Below are 26,277 nucleotides of genomic sequence, written 5' to 3' on the forward strand. Positions count from 1 at the left end.
CAGGCATCCATTCCAAATAAATGTACCTGTAGTCATACTTACGTATATACAAACCAAATAAATTTAGTCATACTCAGGTCCTAGGGAAAGCGATGCTAATTAGTAATAAATTAGTTACAAGTAACAGATTGCCACTCTGGAAAACTCAAACACAGCATGGCCCCAGCAAGGGAGAAGTTTCTTTTTCTTTTTCGTTGTTTTGTTTTTTTGTTTATACTTTCTCATAGGATTTTATATTCTAAAACCTTTTCTTCCCCATTGGCAGCAACAGCAGCAAATGTCAACTCTGCTAAAAAAAAAGAAACTGTCATGCCTCATCTGTGAATGTCCAAAGATTGGACAAAGAGATCACAAAATTATACATGATGGAGTGGCAAAATTAGTGCACAGGTCATTATGTAAAAAAATATAACTTGGCAGGCTAAAAAACAAAAAACAAACAAAAAGGGGGGGAAAGGGCCATCAGTTGGAGAAGGTGTCAGGAAATTAAAAAGTCAAGATCTTGTGGGATTTCCAGATCCAAACTGATAGACACCTTGAACATAACAGTAATAGGATGAAGAGATGTCAGGATCACTGACATTGCAATTCTAGGGGATGCCAGAGTTTAAGATAAAGAACTGGAAAAATCAGCAAAATAAAGAGATCTGGCAATTGAAACATCTCACTTGTGGATGAAATACACTTCAGTGGTCCTCATTGTCATCGGGACTTTGAGAACAATACCACAGAATTTCACGTAGTATTATAAGCAGTTGCAGATTTCAAAAATGAAACAATCAGAATGATAAAAAACCCAGCAATATTAGGGACAGCATAAATACGGCACATATATTTAACAGATACTTAAGTTATTGGTTAAAATTTGTACCTGTTATATAATATCAGTCAATGTTTTTATAATTTTGATTCACTGTGCCTGTTATTTTTAAATAATCATAATAAGTGTGCCATCAAGTCAATTCTGACTTATAGCAAACCTCTCCAGGGTTTTCTAGGCAGAGAATACTCAGAAGTGATTTACCATTCCTTCTTTTGGGAGCATCCTGCAACTGGTACCTAAACCACTGAGCTATCCAGCAACTGCAAACAATGGGAAAGGTAATTATTTACACCAGCTCTAGGACTGGCATGTCAAGAATTTGCTAAGCTTTTACATGCTGGTGATCCATTTATTCCCATCTCCCTATGCCAGAGTTGTTTTTAAAAAGCAACTTATTTCATTACGTTTTTTTTTGTTTCTTTTGGTTCATCTAGAATATTCATCTATCGGGGTTATTGCATCCTGGGGAAATGGCGTCTTACATTGCCCATTATGTGCACATTGGCCCTAGGGCATTATCACTGCAACACTGAAAAATGGGGGGAAATGCTCTAGATTCCTCCCAAGAAAATCCCCTAAGCACTATCCTCATCCCTAGCAGTAAAAAAATACAAATACCTTATTAATAACATTAGTAAAACAAATAACAAATAATTTGTTGCATTTCATGTAGCTAAAATCTGCTGCCTGAGCTCAGGAGAACATTTTCCATTCTGTTCATCAGCAGCTTATTATGCACAAAAAACATGTGAGTATATAGATCCATGATCCACAGTTATAGCCTGCTATTTCCTTATAGTAATTAACATATTTGAATCTTACTATGTTGTATAAGCGACTTAAAATTTATTCAGAGGGACTGAATAGGAAATAAGGCCCATGGATCTTTAGGTATCTCAAATCCTTCATTTAAAAGACAAGGAATTCAGCTGCACTAGTCTGAAGGACAAACTGCTTAAAGGAAAACTGCATTACTTGCATCAGTAGAGCAAAAAGCGAATATGTTACCCTGAAAACATCAAGCTTGCCAAGAAGGTACTGCTAGCTAAGCAAAGCACTTGACTTTGTGTCATATGATCTTGTGCACCAATTAGAGAGTTTTCTATCCTATTAAGTCGACAGAAGCAAACCCACTGAATTCAGTGGGACGGTGACCGAATACCGAATACTCTCACAGCACATGATCAAATTGCTTGTAGTCTTAAGCAACAACCTACCTTCTCATCCTGGAGGTCTATGGGTTAATGATTGGGAATGATCATGAGCATCCTTTTCTGATTTGGTTTGGGGTACAGTTCAAGAGATGGATAGGAGGCAGTTAACAGTGGGGACAAAGACAAGGGGGAAGAGGAAAAACCAAAAAAGATCCTTCTATATCAGTCTTGGGGGAAAATGCCTGGTGAGCTTTGCAAATATCATTGGGGCAGAAAAGTGTTCCACTCCTTTGGGGATCCTATAGCTGACTCCCTAGCTCCCCTCATTGTCTCTCCCAGAATCCATTTACTTCCCTTCATCATCTCTTCTTCATCAAGGGATGGCTTTGCTTATCACTGTCCACTCACTCACTCTCAGTCCTTGTTTTGTTGTGCTATCTGATTCTTGATACCTGCATAAAGCCTCCTCTACAAAAACAGACAACTGAGGCAGCCGCACAGCATGAACCATTCTTGTGGTTCTTCCTCCCTCACTGCCTAGGCCAAACATACATCTTCTGTCAGTAACAAGAAACAGGCAGACACATCCATTTTAAATTCCACTGAAGAGTACTGAATTACAGCAAAGGCATTTAGAAGAAAGAAAGCTTTTTTCCTGTCATATCCTGATTTGGACAACTGACTCCCCCCAGGAGTCCTTTAAAGATTTATAGACCTCAATGGCAAAGAGAACAGATTCTATGATTCATGGTAGGTTACATTATCCCAGTAAAGAGTTAATACCAGAATGAAACTGAATAATCAGTCACAAGCTATATGTAAAACTTCTCTGGGTATCTCATTATAAGTGTCTCCATTGTTGCATTAATTCTAGGCCACTCCAGGGAATGGTAAAATTAACCTTAATTTTATACAAGTTCTGCTTATTCACATCATTTCTAGGTTCCATGTGAAAATATTACAAACATGGAACTTTTGAGAAGTCACAGGTATGTTGCTTTAACTTGCAAAAATCATCCTTACAAAGCTGTAGGCAAAAATACTTAAATGCTTAAAATGCGAACTTACATTGTACTTGAACACAAAACATGAGTGTTGAAATACAGAAGCTAAGTAAGGTCAAAAATATAAGAGCATAAATACAATAGAATAACAAAACAGAATGTTGTAAGTTACATTCTGAAATACAGGAGCATCTTCAGTCAGTACAGACTCTGTAAAAAGTAAAAATGAACAATAAGAGCTTATAGCCTAATAAGGCAAATAATACATCTTTAGTTAACCATCCTTCAGTCTTGAAAGACTATGGTAACGTGCTCTGTATGGAGGACTTGGAACAGCATCTAGTGTGGCTGAGAAGGCCAATTTGAGAGTGACAATCCCTTCCACACTGAAGATAAATCCAATCTGTCCCCTGTCCAGTTCCCTGATTTTGCTGCTTTTGTGACTTCCTCTTTGCCTCGGCCTGCTGGACAAGGGTCTATTCAAAATGGGAGAGGCCGTGATGCAACACCTGCCTCCAGGCTCAGATGTCAGTTTAAAAAACTACTGCTGGGAACAGTTTGCCAAAACAACTGATTTGTTTTGGAACAAAAAACTGATAAGATGGCAGTAGCTCATTCATTGTGTTTTGTGCCAGTGTGTGTGATGAAAAAGTAAACAATGATATTTACATTATGTGAACAGATAAAATAACAAAAAAAAAGATTGCTGTTTATTTTGCCACATGAATTACATTTGCCTATAATGTTAATTAACAAAGAAATGCCACAAAATAGATGTGGAAACCTGTATTAAACAAATGAGAATTACCTTATATTGTAAAATAGAAGCTTTTACAAAACAGTGTAAGAGGAGAAAAAGAATGTTATATTAATTAGTTTGCTTCTTGATAAGCAAGTAAAAAAGAAAAACAAAAGTACTATGTGTTTTAGAAGGCTTTAATCTAGTGTTGGTAACAATGAGGAGCATGAACTCATAAAATAACTTTCAAAGGAAAGTTACTGAAGCCCACTGAATGACAGCCATGGGAAAAGGCAAAAGGGGGCTATGTCAACTCCATGGGCTCTGCCCCTTCAAAGCAGCACGGTATGGTGCTCACTTTGGCAGCACATATACTAAAACTGGAATGATAAAGAGAAGATTAGCATGGCCCTTGCGCAAGGATGACATGCAAATTCATGAAGCGTTCCATATTTTTGAAAAAGAGCCATGAGAACTGTTGGGAAAAATTATATGTATGATTTCAAAATAGAAAGAGCAACTGATAATATAAAAATACAGACAGCCATGTAATTAATGATTAGATTAATACTAAGTATGTCTGAATTGGACTTTATAACATATTGAATGTATAATTTGAATGGATTGTATGGGAATTATATTAATTGCCTGAAAGGTACCTTTTCAATCTCACTCCCCTTTTATCCTTATCCCCATTGTTCCCTTCTGTTCTCTACCCTGATATGAAAATAATTTTTTTTAAAAGGCAGCACAATACCACCAGTACCATTGCTGAAAGCTTGACATGCTGCCACTGTCCTCCACTGCTGCTGCTGCTGCCTTGTTGTTGTTGTTGTTTAGTTGTTAAATCATGTCCGACTCTTCATGACCCCATGGACCAGAGCACACTAGGTCCTCCTGTCTTCCACTGCCTCCTTACTCCTGAGTAAACCAGGTAAACCTTGTAAACTGGCAATACAATGACCTGTGTGAATCCTTCTCAAGGGAAAATAAGAATCTCTAGTGTGAACGAAAGATTGCTCAAGTGCGAGATAACAACCTTTCAAGCCCAAAACAGACCACTCCAAATTCCCCCAACTGGACAGGTCCTAAATTTCTCTGCATTTAGAACAATATCTTTATTTCCAGTGTTGACCTTCTCCTAGAATGAAGAAACAGGAAATAGCAAAGATGCAGTGGCATCATATACATCTGTATACCAGTCAATACTAGCATACTGGAAATATAGATATAAAAGTCTCTCTTATTCATATGAAATGAAGTCGGGGTTGAATTTAAACAGGAAAATTGAACAACTTATTTTTCACATCTCCCACACACACCCATTTCAAATCAAGTACTGTATGATTATCCCTGAAGACTATTGGTCACACTCTTGCTTCTGGATTAAAAGCAACTCTTATTGTAAACAATAGAGCTGCGTACCGCGGGCTCTACTATTACAAAATAAGCAGATCAAAGACATAAATTTCTTTGCTTCTGCAAAAGTGTGAGTTTAACTAAGAATCACAGAATCATAAAACTGTAGAGAAATCCAAAGCAGTCATCTAGTCCAGCCTTCTACCAATGCAGATATCCACAGATAAACCCTCCCTAACAGACGGCCTTCCAACTTTTGTTGAAAAACCTCCAACCAAAAAGAATCCAGCACCTGGTTGTTGTGGGTTTTTCGGGCTTCTTGGCCGTGTTCTGAAGGTGGTTTTTCCTAACGTTTCGCCAGTCTCTGTGGCCAGCATCTATTTCACTGGTGAACAGTACTGCTAAGCACTAGGACCTAAATAATGAAGAGAGTGGGTGCAATTTGTCAGAGAAAGTGACTAGATCTATATCTGGCCAGACTGGCCAGCACTCCCCCACTCTTCTTTTGAGGCTTGATTGGGAGAAAGAGAAAGAAAGAAAGGGGGGGGGGAGAGAAAATGACTTTGCTTGTATTGCAGTAATTATATTGTCCTCACTTTGGCAGGACAATAGCTGCCTAGAGTGGTCATTTGACCAGATAGGCAGGGTACAAATAGGATAAATAAATAAATAAATAAATAAAATAAAATAAATACAACTATAAACTACTGAATTACAAAACTGATGGATTTAAATCTGTGATGCAGCCAGAAACAGTCTTGGGAAAAGATTTTAAAAGGAGGAAAAGCCCTCCTTCCTGCTGACCATTGCTAATTACAAAGACTGAAGAGAAAGATTGAATAGTAAATGTTATTTGCCCCAAGACACACGCTGCCTTTTTGAACATCTATTGTATTTACTACCTGCTAGTGACAGCAGCCAAAAGAGGCCTGTTTCTTGGGAGGAAAGCAATAATAAACCTCAATAGCATCTTAAAAAGCAGAGACATCACCTTGCCAACAAAAGTCCACATAGTCAAAACTATGTTTTTTTCCTGCAGTGATGTACAGAAGTGAGAGCTGGACCATAAAGAAAGCTGACCGCCGAAGAATTGATGCTTTTGAATTGTGGTGCTGGAGGAGGCTCTTGAGAGTCCACTGGACTGGAAGGAGAACAAACCTATCCATTCTAAAGGAAATCAACCCTGAGTGCTCACTGGAAGGACAGATCCTGAAGCTGAGGCTCCAATACTTTGGCCATCTCATGAGAAGAGAAGACTCCCTGGAAATGACCTTGATGTTAGGAAAGTGTGAAGGCAGGAGGAGAAGGGGACGACAGAGGATGAGATGGTTGGACAGTGTCATTGAAGCGACCAACATGAATCTGACCCAACTCTGGGAGGCAGTGGATGACAGGAGGGCCTGGCGTGCTCTGGTCCATGGGGTCACGAAGAATTGGACACGACTAAACGACTAAACAACAACAACACCTGCTAGAAAGAAATCTAGGTAATACTTGTAAGAGACAGTAACTGCTTGAAGCATGGAACAAGACTCTCTCTCCAAGATTGGCAAAAGAATATTCAAGGCATGCTATTTATTGGATGAAAACAGAAAGATGGATCAGCTATCTGAAAATATTAAAGACTTAGGACACGGGTGAAATCTACAGTGAAGAAGAATAAAAAATCGGAGGGCCCCAAGACAGAGCTGGAAGAACTGTGACAGGAAACAAAATAAGATGAAATCTACTTACTAAAACTACAAATAGAGGGAGACAATTTTACTTCTAGATGCCAGAAGAAAAAGGTGACGATACAGTGCAACTGATAGCTAATTTGTTAACCCCTCTTACGGAGATGTCAGCAGTAGAAATGCAGCAAATGGTGAACTTTACTATGGAAGGGAGGGGAATGGAGATGATGGGACATAGACCGTGGCAGATGGGACAAAGGAGACAGTACATACAGTTGATGACGCTTTAGGGAGCAGATCTAAGTAAATTTAAATGGTTGGTAAGATGGAAGATGAAGGAATGAAAGATTACATGATAAAAGGGATACAAAAGTTTGGTTAGAACAGTGGTCCCCAACCTTGGACCTCCAGATGTTATTGGACTTCAACTCCCAGAAATCCTGGCCAGCCAAGGTGGTGGTGAAGGCTTCTGGGAGTGGTGGTCCAAGAACATTTGGAGGCCCAAGGTTGGGGACCACTGGGTTAGAATATTGATGGAGGGCAGTGGATATAAACCTGGCAGCATAAGAAAATATAAATAAGATGTTTTATAGATGGCCAAATGAAGGAAATGTAAAATATAAGAGTGTACTTTATGGTGAAAGACTGTATGATAAAATTGGCACAAAACATTGGTTATAACATTGATTTAGAGCAGTAGATAAAATTTGGCAGAATAATATTAAACTTTTAGTTTAAAGATAAAAAGAAAAGAGAAGGTCCAAGGAAATGGAAGATTAGTAACTACAGATATTCTGGAAAACTGTTATCTTGTTTTTCTCTCTTTATGATTTCCCTTTTTAATATAACTGTATAAGCGGATGTAAGAATACTTTTTCACTTTCTGGAATTTTACCCTTTCCCACCCTTCCCTTCCCTTTTTTAACCTTGTCCCCTCAACCCCTATCCCTATGAAAAATTAATAAAAACAATTTTAAAATTAAAAAAACAATACTGTTAAGCACTGCTGTGAAGAGTGAAGAGCAGGAAAAAAAGGCAAGATCTCACAAAAAGTACTCTCAAAAATAACTCCGTGTTGGTTTTGCTCTTGGTCATGATGCTTAGACCTTTTTTCTCCTTTTTCACCCTTGTTTCTAAAAGCAGGATTGTACCAGACGATGCCTCCTCATGATATCTTAGATGTTGTCACTCAGCGAAAGTAGAGAATACCCCCTGCCCTCAACCTGCTGCTACTCAGTAGCAACACTACTGACTTAGATGGACCAATTGCGAGAAGTGGAATAAGGCAGCTCCTCATGTTCTATTCCACTGAAAACACTGTATGTTAGAATTTAATCATAGTCTGAAGTATCTATTTATGTGGTTTACAATAAGGCCATTACATACGAGAGTCAGTTCAGTGTCAGCTACTAAATAGAGACACCTCTTAAATCTTCAATCAAATCAAATAATAATCTCTTATCAATTTATTGTAATACAGCAGATCTGGGCAAAGTGCGGCCCGAGGGCCACATACAGCCTGCGATCCACTCCTGTCCGCCCCGCAGACAGTTCTGAACATCAAAACCATTTATAGCTTTTTGTCCAAAGTTGATCCGTTCCATATCTTTAACATACCGCAAAAGGGCTCTTTAGTATTTGTGAAGATTAACAAGTTTTAAAAAAAAAATCATAACATCACTGTATCATTTTATTTTTAAGTAAAGTTGGTTCGGCCTCTGAATACAGTTCAGATTTTTCATGTGGCCCCCTTATAGAAATTAATTGCCCACCCCTGTAATACACTCTAATCGGAAGGCTGCATACATAAGAGAATGAGGTAAAAAGTCACATTTCCTAGTAGATTAAATCTAGTGCAGTTTAATTTGAACAAAACAGCCAGGGTAAAATAAGAGTTCAGACATTACTCTGAAGGAAAGGAAACCTGTGTGCTACTGTCAAAATGGATCACAGTTCCTGACGGCAGAGCAAGGAGTTCGCTCCAATAATTGTGATACTTAGTGTGGTCACTCTGTGTTTTCAGCATCCTCCATTAAAGCTTAACAGCTGTTTCCTGAGTGCAAGATTTCCTCTGGTAAGTTTCAGTACCAGGACACTGTTTTATGCCATTGCAGGACAAACCTGCCTCTGGAGAAAATCTTGCTTGCTTCCTTCCTTCCTTCCTTCCTCCTCCTCCTCCTCAACTTCTTTTGCTTCTTTTTTTTCTTTTTGTGGTTACCAATATTTATGATAGCATGATATTAAGAAATGACACCAGTTGAACGCAAAGCTGGCCCAAGGCATTTTACTAGCTGGAGGGAGAACAAGATGGCACCCATGTTCCATTACACAAGCAGAAGATACATGGACTGCTTGCTGAATACCGGCAATGGAGTAGCAATCACCCTCCTTTTTGAGGGCAGAAGATCCATTTAGGGCACTAGGATGAGGAATGTACATATCCGTCTTCTCCAACAAAGGTAAACAGCCAGGAGGATCAGAAGGAAAAACCAGGAAACTGCTGTTGTCCTTCCATCTACTGCCTGCAGCAGTTGCTGTCTTGTGCCTAATGGTACCTGGTTGAATGTGAACTCTTACGTATCTCCCTATCTTAGGGAGAAGGAACAACTGCAGAACAAACTAGAGAGTCATGTGAGTTCACTTTTCTTCCAGGGCTGACCCATCCGTTATACACGGTGAAGTGGTAGCCTTAGGCAGCGGAGCAAGGGAAGTAGCAGCAGAGAAGCCACCATCTCCAACCGTCTCCTACCAGAGCTGTCCACCACCATTGCTGGCCCCTTCTTCCAACTCTGTTGCTGCCACCATCTTGTAGGCAGCTAAGAGAAAGAAGGTGCTACCACCACTGCAAATACTACCACTGCCACGACTCCTCTTCCTCTTCCTCTGTATGAGTGTGGCAACATGGTAGTGAAAGGAGGCAGCAGAATATCTGCTGGCAGGAGGGCTTACGCCAGTGCTCCTTCCTTCACTTTGTAGAGATACCTCTACAACACTGAGAACCGAATTAAAAATACTCTTAGAAACAAACAGGAAATAGTAAATATTAACCTGTCCAGGTAGCCTACAGAAAGAGAAACAAGCAATATGATTTCTTCCCAGTCATCTGAATTCATAAAGATGACCAATTGTCAGTAATCACATGCCTTCTTGGAAGTCTTAGTGAAACGCTGCACTTTGAAATCTACAGTACTTGTAAGTTATTTCATAGAAATTCATGACTTGTTTATCTGCTGAAAGGTTTTGCAAATTTATCAAAATACCCTCAATCATGCTCAGTAAAACACATACACAGCTGTTTCAATTCTTGGTAGTGCAAAAAGGCAGAACATAGGGCTTTCTGAAAGATACCTGATCACGTTTCACATTAACAGCAAATTAAAAGCATAGTCCATTCAGAAACACCTGCAAGCCAGTTGAGCCATTGCTACTGCATCATCAGATATAATACTGGGGCAAGGGGGATGCAGAAGCATGGAAATCCAAACATTTTCGACAGGTGTTTTAGAAAGGGGGAAAGAGGTTTAAATGCAGATCTTTGTGGCTTAAAAATACCTACCCAAGATGTTTAGACTTTCATTCCTTTTTGATCCCTCCCCATTTTTCTGCCATCTAACCTAATGAAAAGTTCTGGAGAAGTCAAAAGCTTACATATTTCATGAATTTATAGAGCTACTTGTTTTATTCCTACAGACCAACAAGACCAGTTTATTTCTTTAAAAAATAACACAAAAGGAGGCCAACCTCTTGTATTGGTTATGTTTTTATGGTCTGCTTTCCTATGCTTTGATTTTTTATTATTATTATTATTATTATTATTATTATTATTATTATTATTATTATTATTATTATTATTATTATTATTATTATTATTATTATTATTATTATTATTATTATTATTATTATTATTATTATTATTATTATTATTATTATTGTTGTTGTTGTTATTGTTGTTGTTGTTGTTGTTGTTGTTGTTGTTATTGTTATTGTTATTGTTATTGTTATTGTTATTTGAAATGTTTGCAGAATGGTTTGTGAAATATAAATAAGATTAGATCAGATGGAAAGCTCTTTAATCTCTCTAGATTGAGAGTGAAGACCAAAGTCCAGCTGAAATGCATGCAGGACTTCCTCTTTGCCAATGATGCAGCCATTGTTGCCTGCTCTGCTGAAGACCTCGAACAACTCATGAATCGTTTTAGCAAGGCCTGCCAAGACTTTGGACTAACAATCAGCCTGAAGAAAACACAAGTCATGGGCCAGGGCGTGGACTCACCTCCTTCTATTACCATCTCCACGCAAGAATTGGAGGTTGTTCATGACTTTGTGTACCTTGGCCCAACTATCTCTGGCACTCTCTCCCTAGATGTCGAGCTGGATAAACACATTGGCAAAGCAGCTACCATGTTCTCTAGACTCACAAAGAGAGTATGGCTCAATAAGAAGATGATGACATATACCAAGATACAGGTCTATAGAGCCTGTGTCCTGAGCACACTCCTGTACTGCAGTGAGTCCTGGACCCTTTCTGCACAGCAGGAGAGGAAGCTGAACACCTTCCACCTCTGATGCATTTTTGGTATCATCTGGAAGGACAAAGTTCCAAATAGAGTAGTCCTAGAATGAGCTGGAATTTTTAGAGACCCTTGTCCAGCAGGCCAAGGCAAAGAGGCCGTCACAAAAGTAGCAAAATCAGGGAGCTGGACAGGGGACAGGTTGTATTTGTCTTCAGGTGGAAGGGATTGCCACTCTCGAATTGGCCTTCTCAGCCACACTAGATGCTGTTTCAAGTCCTCCATACAGAGCACGTTACCATGGTCTTTCGAGACTGAAGGATGCCTAAGGAGTGGTCTCCAAAATACCGGAATAGCAGGCAGAACATTAATGTTATTAAGATACAGTAATATAAAGCAAGCTGGGTGATACATAGTAAATTGGAATACTATGACACCAGGGATAGATATCATTATATATCAATCACCTCACTTATTCAAAAGGTAGAAAACCAGTCCTGCCCTCCTGATAATTCTGTTGAGTATCTCCTTTGAGTGCCCCAAAGTTATGTCTCAGCTGCACCAATATAAGGGGTATCGACTATTGCAAATTGAGTGGGAAAGCTTAAGCAAACCCCTTGACCTACATCGTATGTTCTCTCACCTACTAATTATCCTATAAATGAAGGGTGATTTATATCTCTATACCAGCTCTGCTCTGTTCTCAGGCAGGGAGTGAGAAATGTGGCCGGAATATGTTTTTAAACAAATTTGTGGCTGCACGTGCATACATATACTGTACGAAGAGAGAGGAAAAAAATTAGAGAACAAAAAGAGCTTTAGCTAGCTTGACAACCTAACATTTAATCTCATTCTATAAAGGCAAATTTAACTATTGTTAGACAATGTTTTTTAAAGATAGCTTTAAAGGGGGATATAAAGATGAATTATGTCCACCAGCTGAGTGCTTTCACTGAAACCTTCTATTTCACAGTCTTTTCAGAATGCAATTAAGTTATCAGTTAAATTTTAAACTGTTGATACCTGAAAACTAGAATGAAACAAATTAGCAGAATCACATCTTGTGTTTATGTTTTAAGCTGGTATCAGGTATCGGACAACAAAGTGCACCTCAAAACCTGGAAGGAAGTCTGAAAAACTGGTCACATGAAAAGATGGATTTATTTCATTCTGTTTATATGTGTTCTGGGCTGTACAATGGAGTGTGACTTTCTGGAGCTTGTGTATCTGGTAAACCTGCAGTGAAATTAAGATGTTAGCAGTTATCACTGACAGGATGAGGAATTAGTTTCATTGTGTCTGAGGTGCTGCCAGATAAGAAAATTCTACCTGTGAGGTATTTGATCCATGATGTTGCAGATACCATGCAATGAATATAGTGCAGGAATTCAAACTTGATATGATATTATCAGACCTTCCCATTTACACACACAGACCAACAACCTTGGTTAATCAAAGACAGCTATTTATCTAGACTCCACTCTTCCCTGCAAACATATTTAAACAAGCTTCTTAGAAGACGAACATGCACACAAAAAACTACACACGAAGAAAGCAGAAACTGCATCATCTGATTTTTATTTTTAAAAAATGATCCTAAACATTAAACATGGCATTTTAAAGACCTGCATTTTGGTTTCTTCAAAATTTGAAAGCCCCTTTTTAAGAAAATAAGAAAAATCAGTATTAAAACACAGTATGAATGCAGCTTAATTCAGGTTTACAGTGTAAAAGACGAAGAACTACTACCTGTGTTATTCAGAACATTCAGAATGGAAATTGTTGTTAATTGGTTTTCTTTTCACCAGCCAAATGGTTCATAAAGATATTCTAACTGGTGGTACCAAATACTGTAACAGAATCATAGAATCACAGAAAAATGAAGTTGGAAGGGGCCTACAAGGCCATCAGGTCCAACCCTCCTGCTCAGTGCAGGAATACAATCAAAGTGTATCTGCCAGGTGACTATCTAGGTTTTTCTTGAATGCCTCTAATTTGGAGCACTCACCAAATGTCACTGAGAAGTCCAGGGAGCAAACGTGGATGCCTTCTTCCTATTGAGTTCTCAGTGTAGGGCAACCATCAAGGTAACCAAGACTGTTCATATTTCTGTACTAAAACTAAAGGCTGGAAGAGATCCAGACAATCAGTTTCACTTTAAAAAGCCTGGAGTTGGCTGTAACTACACATTCCAAGGCCATAGTTATCGAAAGAAGTTTGCAAACTGGATGAAACTTATTCACCATTACTGCTATAATGCAGTCAATAACTTCTCCCTTCTGGTTGTAAAAGTGCGTGCCTTTTGCAGTAGAGTACTCTAATATAGATTTTGGAATTTTTTCTTAAGTTCATCATGACTACCTTTGTTCTCAAATGATCTCATTAGTTCAGTGGGAAGAAACACATGGAGATATTGGGAACACTAAAAGGAGTTTAATGATTTGAAGCATACATTTATTTGCATCTATCATGAATGACGGCAGTGATTAAATGGGTTTGCTGGCAACCATAATAAGGGTTACATTGTAACAGATGAAGAATCTACGACCTACGTCATTTGCAACATTCAGAAGCATACCTGTTGTTAATTGCTTTTCTACCCATCAGTCCTCCAAAAACAATGTACCAAAAATATTTTTGACACCATCATTTTAACCCTATTATTCCAAAAGCATTTTAAAAACTAATTTTTAAAAAGCCAAAGGTCATCTCAAGTAAAATATTTTTATAATTAGGCTCTGTACAGGGTGCCTCTCAGAAAAGTACAATATCCCTAATGATTTGCACTGTCACAGCACTGACAGCAGCCACGAAATTAAAAGATGCCTGCTTCTTGGAAGGAAAGCGATGACAAACCTAGACAGCATCTTAAACAGCAGAGACATCAACTTGCCGACAAAAGTCCACATAGTCAAAGCTATGGTTTTTCTTGTAGTGATGTATGGAAGTAAAAGCTGGATCATAAAGAAGGCTGACCGCCAAAGAATTGATGCTTTTGAATTGTGGTGCTGGAGGAGGCTCTTGAGAGTCCCCTGGACTGCAAGGAGAACAAGGCTATCTATTCTAAAGGAAATCAACCCTGAGTGCTCACTGGAAGGACAGATCCTGAAGCTGAGGCTCCAATACTTTGGCCATCTCATGAGAAGAGAAGACTCCCTGGAAAAGATGCTGGTGTTAGGAAAGTGTGAAGGCAAGAGAAGAAGGGGAAGACAGAGGATGAGATGGTTGGACAGTGTCATCAAGGCGACCAACATGAATTTGACCAAACTCTGGGAGGCAGTGGAAGACAGGAGGGCCTGGCGTGCTCTGGTCCATGGGGTCACGAAAAGTCGGACACGACTAAACAGCAGCAACAACAGGGTGCCTCTCAGAAAAGTACAATATCCCTAATGTTTTGCAGTGTCACAGCACTTCGTCTTGCTGTGAGCATTGTCACTTTCACTCCTGGCGGAGTCAGCAGGCAAACCCTCCTCCATGGCCATGGCCATTAACTCTGTATGGTCTGGCTGTGCTTGAAAAGATTTATTGTAATAGAGAATGTGGAACCAACAACAAAAAGGAGTTTCCTTCACCCTTGAAGTCATCACTTGTCCTTACATGGTACCAACCAGTTCTCGGACCCAAGTTGCCTTCACTGAGTCCTGTGAGTGCCTTATCTCCTTCAATGGCAGCCTCTCTAAAGGTGAGCACCTGGAGGAGGGGTGGCTTGATAGCCCACAGTGAGGGTAAGGTGTGTTGAAAGAGGAGACAAGTACTTCTGGAGGAGCTGCCGGCAAGCCCTCTGCCAATTTCTTCTCCAGAATCACCACTGCATTAGCATGGTGTCCCTCTGACTTTGTTCTGGCTGCTGCTGGTGGACTCTGCATTGAGGCACACAGTGTCCACTCCAGCACAATATTTCCAATGTGTTGCTTTGCCATTTGAGAACATGGAGCTGGACCAGGATCCCAATCCAGAGATCCTTTGGCTCTAAGACCTCTTCCCCGCTATGTTAGCCACTTCCACTTGTGTGTCACCCCAGGTCTTTGGCATACTTCCCTTGTTCCATGTAGATGTTAAAGAGCATGGGGGACAGTATCAAGCCCTGAGGAACTCCATGACATAAACACCAAGGGACAGAGCAACTGTCACCCAGCACCATCCTCTGGACATGGTCAGTTAGGAGCAGAACCACCATAAAGCGGTGCCCCGAACTCCCAACCCAGCCAGCCTATCCAGAAGGACACCATGGTCGATAGTATCGAAAGCCGCTGAGAGGTCCAGAAGTATCAACAGGATCACACTCCCCCTGTCTCTCTCCTGGCAAAGGTCATTGTACAGGGCGACCAAGGCAGCCTATGTACCAAAACTTTGCACACAGAAGATTCCATAGGAAAAACTGAAAATTGCCCAGTGCTCTCCATCCCCCAACTTACAATAGCATCTGAATAAAGCTCAATTTATTTCATTTTTATATATACAGCAAGGGTGAAATAGCTAGCAAAGTCAATACTTCAACCTCCTTTCCTGATGCAGAAACCACCCCCACACTACTCTCTCACTTCTACCACACCAGGAAGAGACATGAAAGCTGCAGTCAGAGTGGAAGCCACGTCATATCACTTTTGAAATCTTTTTTTTATGAGAGAACCCTACTAAGACCTCCTAAGTGGTTTCCTCTCACAGGATCCACGCCAGGTCTGCCCCCCTCCCTTCTTGCCAGATGGATTGAGAGTCACAGACATAAAAGCCACTTCCTCAACACAGCTCAGCTTTGACAGATGTGACTATCATGGCTAGACTTACTGAAACACTACTTGGTGGAAGAGAAACAGAAGCAGCTCTTCAGGCATAACAGCAGGAGGAGGAGGAGGAGGAGAAAGAACAGGAAGACAAGGAGGAGGAAGAGGAGGAGGAAGAGAAGTTTTCACAACCAGATGTGATGCGTAGGAAAGATGAAATAAGATAAGGAAGAAGTTGAAATGGCACTTTTGAGTAGATGCCAACAAAAGAGTCCTTGTGGCACCTTAACACTAACAAAATTTATTTGGCAGAAGCTTTTGGCATGCAACTGATGATGCAGGTTTCGCAAACACCTGTGCAAACTAAAATTTAATGGTCTTTCTGTAACCATAAGATTATTTTCTTGTTTCACTCCAGTAAACTGACTGACTGAAGAGTAGCAAGAAATACCATGTACTGTCTCTCAGTCATTCAGCATCAGTCAACTGGCATGTTCTGTGTGCAGAAATCTCAAACAGTTATTTGCTGCCAAACAGTTATTTTAATAACTGATTTTTACTTTTGTTTGTTTCTAAAGATTAGAAAAGCCAAATTTTACACAAATAAGCAAAAATAATTACGATTTTGTTCTATATATCCTTTTATTTCTTGCTTTCTTGCTTTCATTCATTCTTTCTTTCTATTTTAACTGCAAAAGATCATAATATTTCTTTGATCCTTCACGGACCACCTGTGAGGACATCACGCCCCCCTGGGATCCAAAGTCTACAAGCTAAGAACCTATAATTTAGCTGACATTGACGTGTATTTGACCCCAAAATTAGTCCAATCATTTAAACACTCTTTATAAGGGAGGATTTTTAAAAGTCTTACATATTTGCTCTTCCCCTTTTATTTTTAAAAACACACACAAGCAAACAGCGGTCAATATATGAACGAGAAAGAGTTTGTTATTGTTACTGATGTGCTGTGATCAATTTCTTCCAACTATGGTGGCTCTATGAATTAACAATTTTCAAAATGTCCTGTCCTCAAAATCCCTGCCCAGCTGATGTAAACTCATGCCTGTGAATTCCTTGATGGAATCAATCCATCTCATATTTGGCCTTCCTCTTTTCCTGCTGCCTTCAACATTTCCCAGTATTACTGACTTTTCCAGAGAATCCTGCCTTCTCATAATGTGCCCAAAGTAAGACAGCCTCAGTTTTCTCATTTTTGCCAGCAGAGTCTGTTCAGACTTGATTTGCTCTAGGACCAACTTTGTCTTTTTAACAGACCAGGGTATTCACAAAGATCTCCTTCAGCATCATATTTCAAATTTTCCCCCTGTCAGCTTTCTTCCCTGTCCAGCTTTCAGGAATACAATGGCAGCTCACTTTGATTCGATCCCAGTGATCACATGCACTGGATATGAACCAAAATGGAGCATGCTCCTGATAGGGACCCAAGAAAGGTGTGGGTAGGAACACTTGAAAGTTTCTCCTTTCAAAAGAAAGGAAAATAATTGGGGTGAGAGGCATTGACATTTATTTCCTTAACACTCTCCTGTAGATTCACCTCCCAATTTCAGCATCCTCTAAATTTTGGTGCCCTTGGCAAAGCCCCACTCGCCCTGCCTATGGCACAGAGGTTCTTAAATTGTCATACCAAGATGACCACACACACACACACACACACACACACACACACACACACAACCTTGAATGAAAAGGCACTGAGCTTTTCAGATTTAAATCTCCAAGGAAATGGATGACAACTGATAAAATACCAAAATGATTTGGGTTCTTCCCCCATGACAGAAAAGATCCAAGAAGACAAGACATCATGTCATTTTAAACAATGCTTGAATACAGAGCTGTATCTGGCTTATATTTTCCCCACAATTCAAAGCTTTGCTTCTAGGATCACATCTAACATGAAGGTAGTGCTACTAAGCTACTTATTCTAGGATTCTGCCCCTTAATCTAATCCTTTGCTGCTCTTCCTCTGATCCACTAACTGGGCCTTTTTTCTTCCTGCTTTTTTTGTTCCATTCTATCTGCCCCTGCAAGTAGTCTAACCTTTTACAGCATAATTGAATCCTCCAACCAACCTTTATTCACTTACTTTTTCTTTTCATTTTCTCCTGCCCTCTCTGTCTCCTTTTCATCTTCTCCTTCCCCTCCAAGAGCCTGGAAAGGCTCTCTTTTTCCCCTCTTTGGTAAGCATAAATTGCATACAACTGAATATGGAACATCAGTAAGGAAATAATTGAAATATCTGATTCCAAGAGTCGCTAAGAAGAACCAGAGTGCAATTATGAACCAAAACAAAAAAACAAAAACAGGCATGCCTGTGCTTAAGGGAAAACTGGTCTAGGGAATAACGTGCATTACAGCTCTTTTCTGTCAACTTGGCAGCGCCTGCAATGCACAGCAGGATTTTGTGTTTTCTGCTTTTTTCGAAACATCCTCACATGACTGATGTTCAGTCATAACTTTGATGCTGTTCAGGAGAGTGAAGGTCATTAATGGAACCTGTAATGCATGTTAACAGCAAGGGAGCTTGGGTGTTACTCTTCCGCTCTTTTCTTCACCCAATCACATCAGAGTTAAGGAAGGTCAGGAAGACAAAGACAGACAGACAGACACAAAGAGAAAGATAGAGAGCATGAGAATCTGTTTAACCTTTTACTAAAAAAAACCTGCTTATTTGTGACAATCTGTAAATCACTGAAGAAAGCAATAACAATGGATCAGGAAGGACATTTGATAAAAATGCAAAATTGTATTATCTGCTCTCTTCTTCCCAATAATTTCTCAGTCACAATGAGAGAACAGGCCGACATTTCTGCCCCATTCACTAGCAGCTCCTGTCCTGCCAGACATCCAGAGGTGGACAAAAATTTTGACAGTAATTACACCCATTTTCAAAAAGTTCCAGTACATCCAGAACTGAATCAAATAACCAGTTTCTACTGCATGACACATATTAGTCTATCACATATAGAGGAAACAGATGCAGAGAATACAGTTCCACATATTCATTGGAAGATCTTGAGCTTACATACATATTTGTTGTTTCTGTGTGCTGTCATGTCACCTCCAACTCATGACAACCCTATGGATGGGCAGTCTCCATAATGCCTGTCCTTAACTGCCCTGCTCAACTCTTGAAATCTAAAGTCTTTAGTTTCCTTTAGGGATCCAGTCCATCTCTTATTTGGTCTTCCTCTTTTCCTGTTACCTTCAACATTTCTCATCATTATTGTCTTTTCCAGAGAATCCTCCATTCTCATGATGTGCCCAAAGCAGCACAGCCTCAGCTTCAACATAGTTGCCTCCAGGGATAGTTCAGACCTGATTTGATCAAGAAATCACATGTTTGTCTTTTTGGCAGTCTAGGGTATCCACTCAGCAATCCTCTAGCATCACATTTCAAACAATTTTTCCTGTTACCTTTTTTTTTCTTTCCAGCTTTCACACTCATATATAATGACTAGAAATACAAAAATGTGGATGATCTTGGACTTTGTCTGCATTCTTACACTAATAGACTCTATATGTACAATTAGAAATCATTGCAGGGTTCATAGCTTGGAAAAAAAATATAATTTGGACTGCATAGCCTGACTGGAAATTGTGAATTGTCATCTGAGAGTTGTCTCAAAAAGGTTTTAAAAGTATCCTCAAAATCTCCCAAATCACAAACAAAATGATTATGGCAGAAGCCTGTATAACAAGCATGATCACACTCCTTACACCTGTATTCATCCCCTACATATACTAGCTCATGTGAATAAGTGAATAAGTGGTGTGTGTGTGTGTGTGTGTGTGTGTGTGTGTGTGTGTGTGTGTGTGTGTGTGTGTGTGTGTGTGTGTGTGTGTGTGTGTGTTGGCCTTCAGCACACATTACACCCTCATGTAGATGCCTGATGAACCCAGAGATGGGATGGGCTCATCTGGTGAAAGAGAAAGCAAAACACATCCATTGTCTAAACTTCTGGTTTCTCATATATCCCGGGAGGCCATTTACCCAGCATTTCTGAGTAAATAGGTTTCATATATCGTCACATGCCCCTCTCTCATTAATATGTCACTGACACTGCAGTGGGAAACAATATTGTTATGAGGTGTTGTCAGCAGGCATGACCCAACTGCTACTTCACATTTTCAGTGAATATATTAGAGAGGTAGGAATTCATTTGTATACCCTGTTAGCTGATCTGTACTCATTTTTGTTTTTATCACAGGGCAGCACATATTCTGACTACTCACTGGCCCTAATCAAAACACTGTATTTTAAAATTATGCATGGAAAACCAGGAACACACCTCTGGCTTTGAACTTTCCACTCCCAACTTTCCTGTGTCTCCAAGGAAGGCAAGTAAAAGAGCCATATTTGGCTGAATTCAGTCATACTACATCACACATTTGGAAGTCTGGCAAGGCAGGGCTTCTGAGGCACCATTATCTTAGGGAACTGTGCAACCCTATTGTGCAGAGATTCAGGCTAGAAGCATGGGGTGGGGATTGGGAGCAGTGTGGGACCGGGGCCTAGGCACAAATCCCCAGCATGCATTGTGTAATTAATAGTGCTATATGGCCTTTCACCATACTATTCTCCCTTTAGATTGGAAGACCAGCAGGAAAAAAAATGTGTCACTTTAGTAGCTCCACAGAAAAAAAAGAGGATTTTGTCCAGAGCAGCTTTCCATGTAGGGATGAGAAAAGCAACATCGAACAAAAAATATTTTTGGGACAGTTAGAAATATAGAAATCTCATATTTAGCATTTGATCATCTGACTGTTACAACAATTAAGGACAAGAAGCTATTTTGAAGACAATTATCAGGAAGCTGCTCATTTTAATAAGCTTTAGATCCTAATTTCAAAATCATCATTAAAACAAGCCCTGGTTAGATTCAACCATGAAGGATCTTGGTAGGAATATAACTCTTAATCATGGTTTTAATTGGGTCGGAGTTAGGGCAGAATGCAAGAAAGGAAAAAGTGGAACAGGTAGAACATAACACTTCACAAACTGTTTTACATGTAAGAAACAGCTGGTTCCACATACATACAAGGGATCCTAAGTACATTTCCACAACTCTATGTTGGCTAGTATTTTATTTCTGCTCACCTAATGTAAAGTAAATGTGCTGGCCTCTATGCCCGGCACCAAGGAGTATGGCATTGCGCAATGCAGTATGACATTGTGCAATGGATGCACATCCCCAGCATGACTGATTGCACAATGCACCAAGGGAAGTGCTTCAAGGATAGCACAACGACTGCATGCACAACCTTGAGATGCATGCGTGTAGTTGTACAACAGGGTTTGGGTGAGTGAATTTTATGTTTCACCTACAAGTATTCTTAAAGATCAAAGAAACTTGCAAAAATAGTTTTTATTCAGCATAACTGAATTGCAGCAATTTGTTTCCAGCAGCCACAGAAAAGAGATCTATTTAAATAATTCCTCTCCTTCTCTGCTACTTTGTAGCCATTTTGTGTATTGTATATAACTGCAGTAAGTAATTCTATAAGTGTATCATTAATTCTATTATAGCATTCAGCCCATCATTAAATTTGTATGGTGTCCCACAATAATTCTTCACAAAAAACATATTATATTAAAGGCTAAGCTTTTAAAAAGATAGCCAGAAATTTTCTTTATTCCTTTAGAAAAGGCTTTGTTTAACCATTTGTTTTATGTCATTTCTTAACCTTTCCATCAGCATTTCAGTGAGCACACTGGGAGAAGGCAGCAGTAGGAGGCACCATTGCCTACACATGCAAACACTGTAACAGCAGTATGCTGTAAAGTGTTTTCTTTACAAAGTTGAAGACAGCCTCCATGCATGCAATTTAAATACAGGCATCTCTTCATGAAAATACGTTAGCCAGGGCTATAAAGTATGTAGCCCTTTTGATGGTGTTAGACTTGAGCTCCCATCAAACCTTACTGTTGGCTATGATGCCTAAGGCTGGTGGGACCTGCAATCTTGCAACATCTGTAGAGCCACATATATTCCACTACGGTGTAGATGCTCAGATGGAGTCTACCACAGTAATACAACCTCCATCACCAAGTGTGAGCAGAATATCCAAAAATGTTCGCATCATACCAGGTACCCTGTTTCCCCTAAAATAAGACCTAACCTGAAAATAAGCCCTACTATGATTTTTCAGGATGCTTGTAGTATAAGTCCTACTCCAAAAATAAGCTCTAGTTAAGTGAAACCCTGCCCTTCACCATTGTGCAGCAACCAGAAGATGACATCTGTATTTGAATACATGTAGATGGTTCTACATGACAAAAATAAAACATCCCCTGAAAATACGCCCTAATGCATTTTTGGAGCACAAAGTAATATGTCTTATTTTCAGGGAAACAGGGTATTTTATTTATTAGAGTATTTCTAACTTGGCTATCTGTGGCTAGTTGATGAGGTGCTAGAACTAGACAACCTGCCGCTTGAACAGGCAGCTGACCAAGATATGCCCTATGCAGCACAGTGCACAAGCAAGGTATATAAATCTTACATAAAGACTGATAAGTTGATGAGTGATGAAAACTTGTCTGAATTCTATCTTTTTGATTATGACTATCTATGTGATTGCAAATATAACTCTGTATACGAAGAATTTCCTTCACACTAAACAAAGTATTGAGATTGTTGAAATAATTTAATTCTTGCCTCTATGAGATCTGCCACTGAGCACATTAATGCCACAATGATCACATAACTGATGGTCATTTATCAAAACTGACAGGTAAATATGAATATTAAGAGATGACAGCAGCATTCTCAAATCAGACATAGGTAACAGCATTAAATATATAGCATATGGCTGTTTGGAATGCTCCATGTAGTTAATTATTTTCTCACCTTTTTCCCCTCTCTTTTCTCGCCCTTTTTCCCCTGTGCATATTTGATCTAGTGCTACACTCAATAGTTTGTGTGTGTGGTTTTTTTTAATAATGGCTCCTGGGTTGAATAGTGATAAATACATTTTACAAATAACATAGTGATAAATAACCTTCTAAAATAGGAAAACATCGTAATAAAGTTACAAGACAGTGTCTGAGCATATAAGCCTAAAGTTACCCATGGTGTGTGTGAAAAATGATAAAAAGAAAGTTCTCCTTTGTTTATAATATTTGAACTCAGTATAAGACACAGAAAAGTTGATCAACAACAGATTCAGGAGAAATTAAAGAAAGAACTTCTTCACATAATACAATTTATGAAACTCACGGTCACAAGTTATAGTTGCTTACTAGTTTATATAATGATCTATGGAAAATAATCTACTGGTACACGGCATTAAATATAGAGGGGTTGAAAAGGGACTACCTCCTTATATTTTGTGATGGCCCACTTGGTGTTTTTTTCTTTTCTTTTCCTAGAAAGCTTAAACACTATATAATGAAAATATGTTAGTCAAGGCTGGGAAGTGCGTAGCCCTTTTGATAGACTTTTTGATAGGTCAGAGTACTGGGCTTGAACATTTCATTAAGCTATCCTCCATCACCAGTCCCCCAAATCTGAACACTATCAAGGTACACTAGTTATGAAACCTGTACAGTGGGGTCTTGACTTAAGAATGGCTCGAGTTAACAACATTTTGACTTAATAACCGCTCTCATAGGAAAATATTGACTTAAGTACTTAGATTTGAGTTAAGAACTGAAAAAAAACCACGTGGGAGGCAGGGAAAGTGCAAAATTTGAACTTTCAGTTAACTGTTGGCCAGTGAAAAGGGTGCCTGTCTGCTTCCTCACTCCTCCCAGCGTTTAGAGAGTGGATTGGGAGACAGTCTTCGGACTGCCTGGTACTGGACTGCCTGGACTGTATTTTCCCTGCCTTCCCTGAACCTTTCTTGACCTAAGAAAAAAAGAAACAAAATATCCCCCTCCAGTGGTCGAAGGCAGAATAGCAGCTTCCCATTAGTTTCTATGGACGGAAAAGAGCAGATACGGATTAAATGGTTTTCAATGCATTCCTATGGGAAATGCAGATTTGACTTGAGAACTTTTTGACTTGAGAACCGCCTTCCAATACGGATTAAGTTTTCAAGTCAAGACCCCACTGTACATTTACTCTGAACAGACAATGGGAAAGTCTTTCAAAATCTGCTTAAATGCTTTGGAGAACACCTTGTTGCCCAGTGCAGGAGGCAAGATGCTGGACAGGATAGCTACAGGTTTGATCAGGAGCTTGGGAAAGTAGCTTGTTGGACTACAGTGGCTGGAATACCTTGGCTAGCATGGTCATGGCTACGGGAACCAGAATGGGGAAAGGATGTCATGGATCAAAAAGGAAACCCACTAGATTGGTGGTACAAACACATATAGCCTTCACGATTTGGAGACCTTACTGGGGATGTTTATAGCCACCTGAGAAGCTGAATAAAAATGTTAACAAAAAGGATATGAAATCTGGCTAAGAGGAAGGGGCAATGGGAAGAATAAGAGCTCTCAGCAAAAATATCACCTCAAGTAGATACCGAATGGCTGAAACAATCCCAGAGTTCATCTTGAATAACTCATGTCCCACCAAATGATCATAATAACAAAACAAGCTGCAGGAGAGAGACTAGACAGATCATATTTTTGCAGCTTTTGAGATGCAGAATAGCACATCAGCTCAAAAAATTGTAAACTGCCAAGGCTTATGCAACACTTTGGAGAAATAAATTGTGCATAAAAAGTATACACGTTTTATGAACATTTTATGTTAAAAAATACTTTGTTTTTGAAGAGTGTACAGCTAAAAGACACACAGACATACTTATGCATTTACATTAGTTATAGAATGCGAAAAAGATAAATTGGTAAAATCTGAAAATAAATATATACATTCGCAGAAGAGAAAAGAATAAAAATGTGAACAAATGTCATTGGCAATACTTCCACAAAAGGTCTTGCAACCTAGTATATAATAAGGATGGGGGGGGGGCAGACTACAGGTGGCATTCAAAAAACTGCAGAGACATCAACACTGAGAAATGTTTACATCCTTAATTGTAATGCAGCTGTTCTAAAGAAACCCTTTGTTCCACAAGAAAATCCAGCCTGCTAAGCAGAATTCCCAGTGTTTCCAGTTGCCACATCTTATTCTCACACTTTTCAGGAGATTTCCAGGTTGTCAGAATGAAGCTGTCACTTCTACCAGCAGGTGCTGTCAGTCCCAGCTTCACTCTACAGACGTTATTACATGAGATTAAGACAAGAAGGTCCCCAATGTGACAAAAATGACATGAAATAATGCACAAGTTAACCCTGGTTTAAGCAGATAAATGTGGGTGGCATAAACTGAAATGACAATGCAGTTTGTCATCCAGTTACTGTTATAAAGACACTAACACTTTCCGCTGAGTTGTGAGGAAAGTAGCCAGAGATATGGGTATAAGAAATCTTAGTAAACAAAGAACTGAGTGAAAAACAATTAATCATCTCATTCTTTGTTAAATTCCTTTACCCTTGCAAGACATATATGGCACAGGTGACCATCATCATTTTTTCCACACTTATTGTCAGATTACGCATTACAACTTAGGAAACTAGATAAATACATAAATATAATGTGTACTCATAAACAGCTGAAGCATCAAAAGTTATATATAGTATTTGATATTTTGAATAAAGATATTAAAGTAAGGCTGCAGCCATATACTTAATTACATCGGAGCAAGCCCCATGTAATACTAATCCCCATGTATTACTAATGTAATACTTAATTACATGGGAGCAAGCCCCTGGGTAAATCCTATCTAGTACTGTTGGAGCACAATGTTCCACTTGTTGCACAAGCCAAGAATTATCCAGCTGGAATGAATAACATTATGCTTTTCCAAAAAGGGTCACAAAGGTCTAGAAACTGAGGCATTGCATGAATGGACAGGACAAAGATTCTGCCTCTTATTTATTTAAAATATTTTTACACTGCCTTTCTCTTTAAAGAGGACCCAGAGCATCTGATATCATTAAAAGACAACATTTAAACCTAAAAATAGTAAGCATACAAATCTGAAAAAAGGATCAACAAATACCACTCTAAAATATGGTAAACAAAAGCCAACACAAAAACACATTCAAAACTATCCATTTAAGAATCCCTCAGGCAGACAGTCACTAAGGAAAGCTTGCTTGAAGCGAAAGGTCTTTGCCTGCTTGTGGAAGGACAGCAAAGATGGGGCCAGCCTGACCTCCTGTGGGAGGGAGTTCCAAAGTCTGGGAGCAGCAACAGGGTCATCTACTGTGTTCCCACCTGTGAAGATGGTGGTACCAAGAGAAAAGCCTCT

The 26,277-nt window shown here is 39.3% G+C and overlaps 1 protein-coding gene and 1 non-coding gene across 5 annotated transcripts in view; one reads left to right on the forward strand and one right to left on the reverse strand.

The window, feature by feature from the left end:
* CD247 (CD247 molecule) overlaps nucleotides 1-26,277 on the reverse strand; it is a 51,519-nt gene that overhangs the window by 12,651 nt on the left and 12,591 nt on the right. The window lies entirely within an intron of this gene.
* On the forward strand, nucleotides 4,071-4,177 carry LOC140706245 (U6 spliceosomal RNA). Its single transcript, XR_012085887.2, has one exon. It is a non-coding gene; the product is annotated as a U6 spliceosomal RNA (small nuclear RNA).

The sequence above is a fragment of the Pogona vitticeps genome, chromosome 3 (genome assembly GCF_051106095.1).
Source record: "Pogona vitticeps strain Pit_001003342236 chromosome 3, PviZW2.1, whole genome shotgun sequence".
NCBI classification, from domain to species: Eukaryota; Metazoa; Chordata; class Lepidosauria; order Squamata; family Agamidae; genus Pogona; species Pogona vitticeps.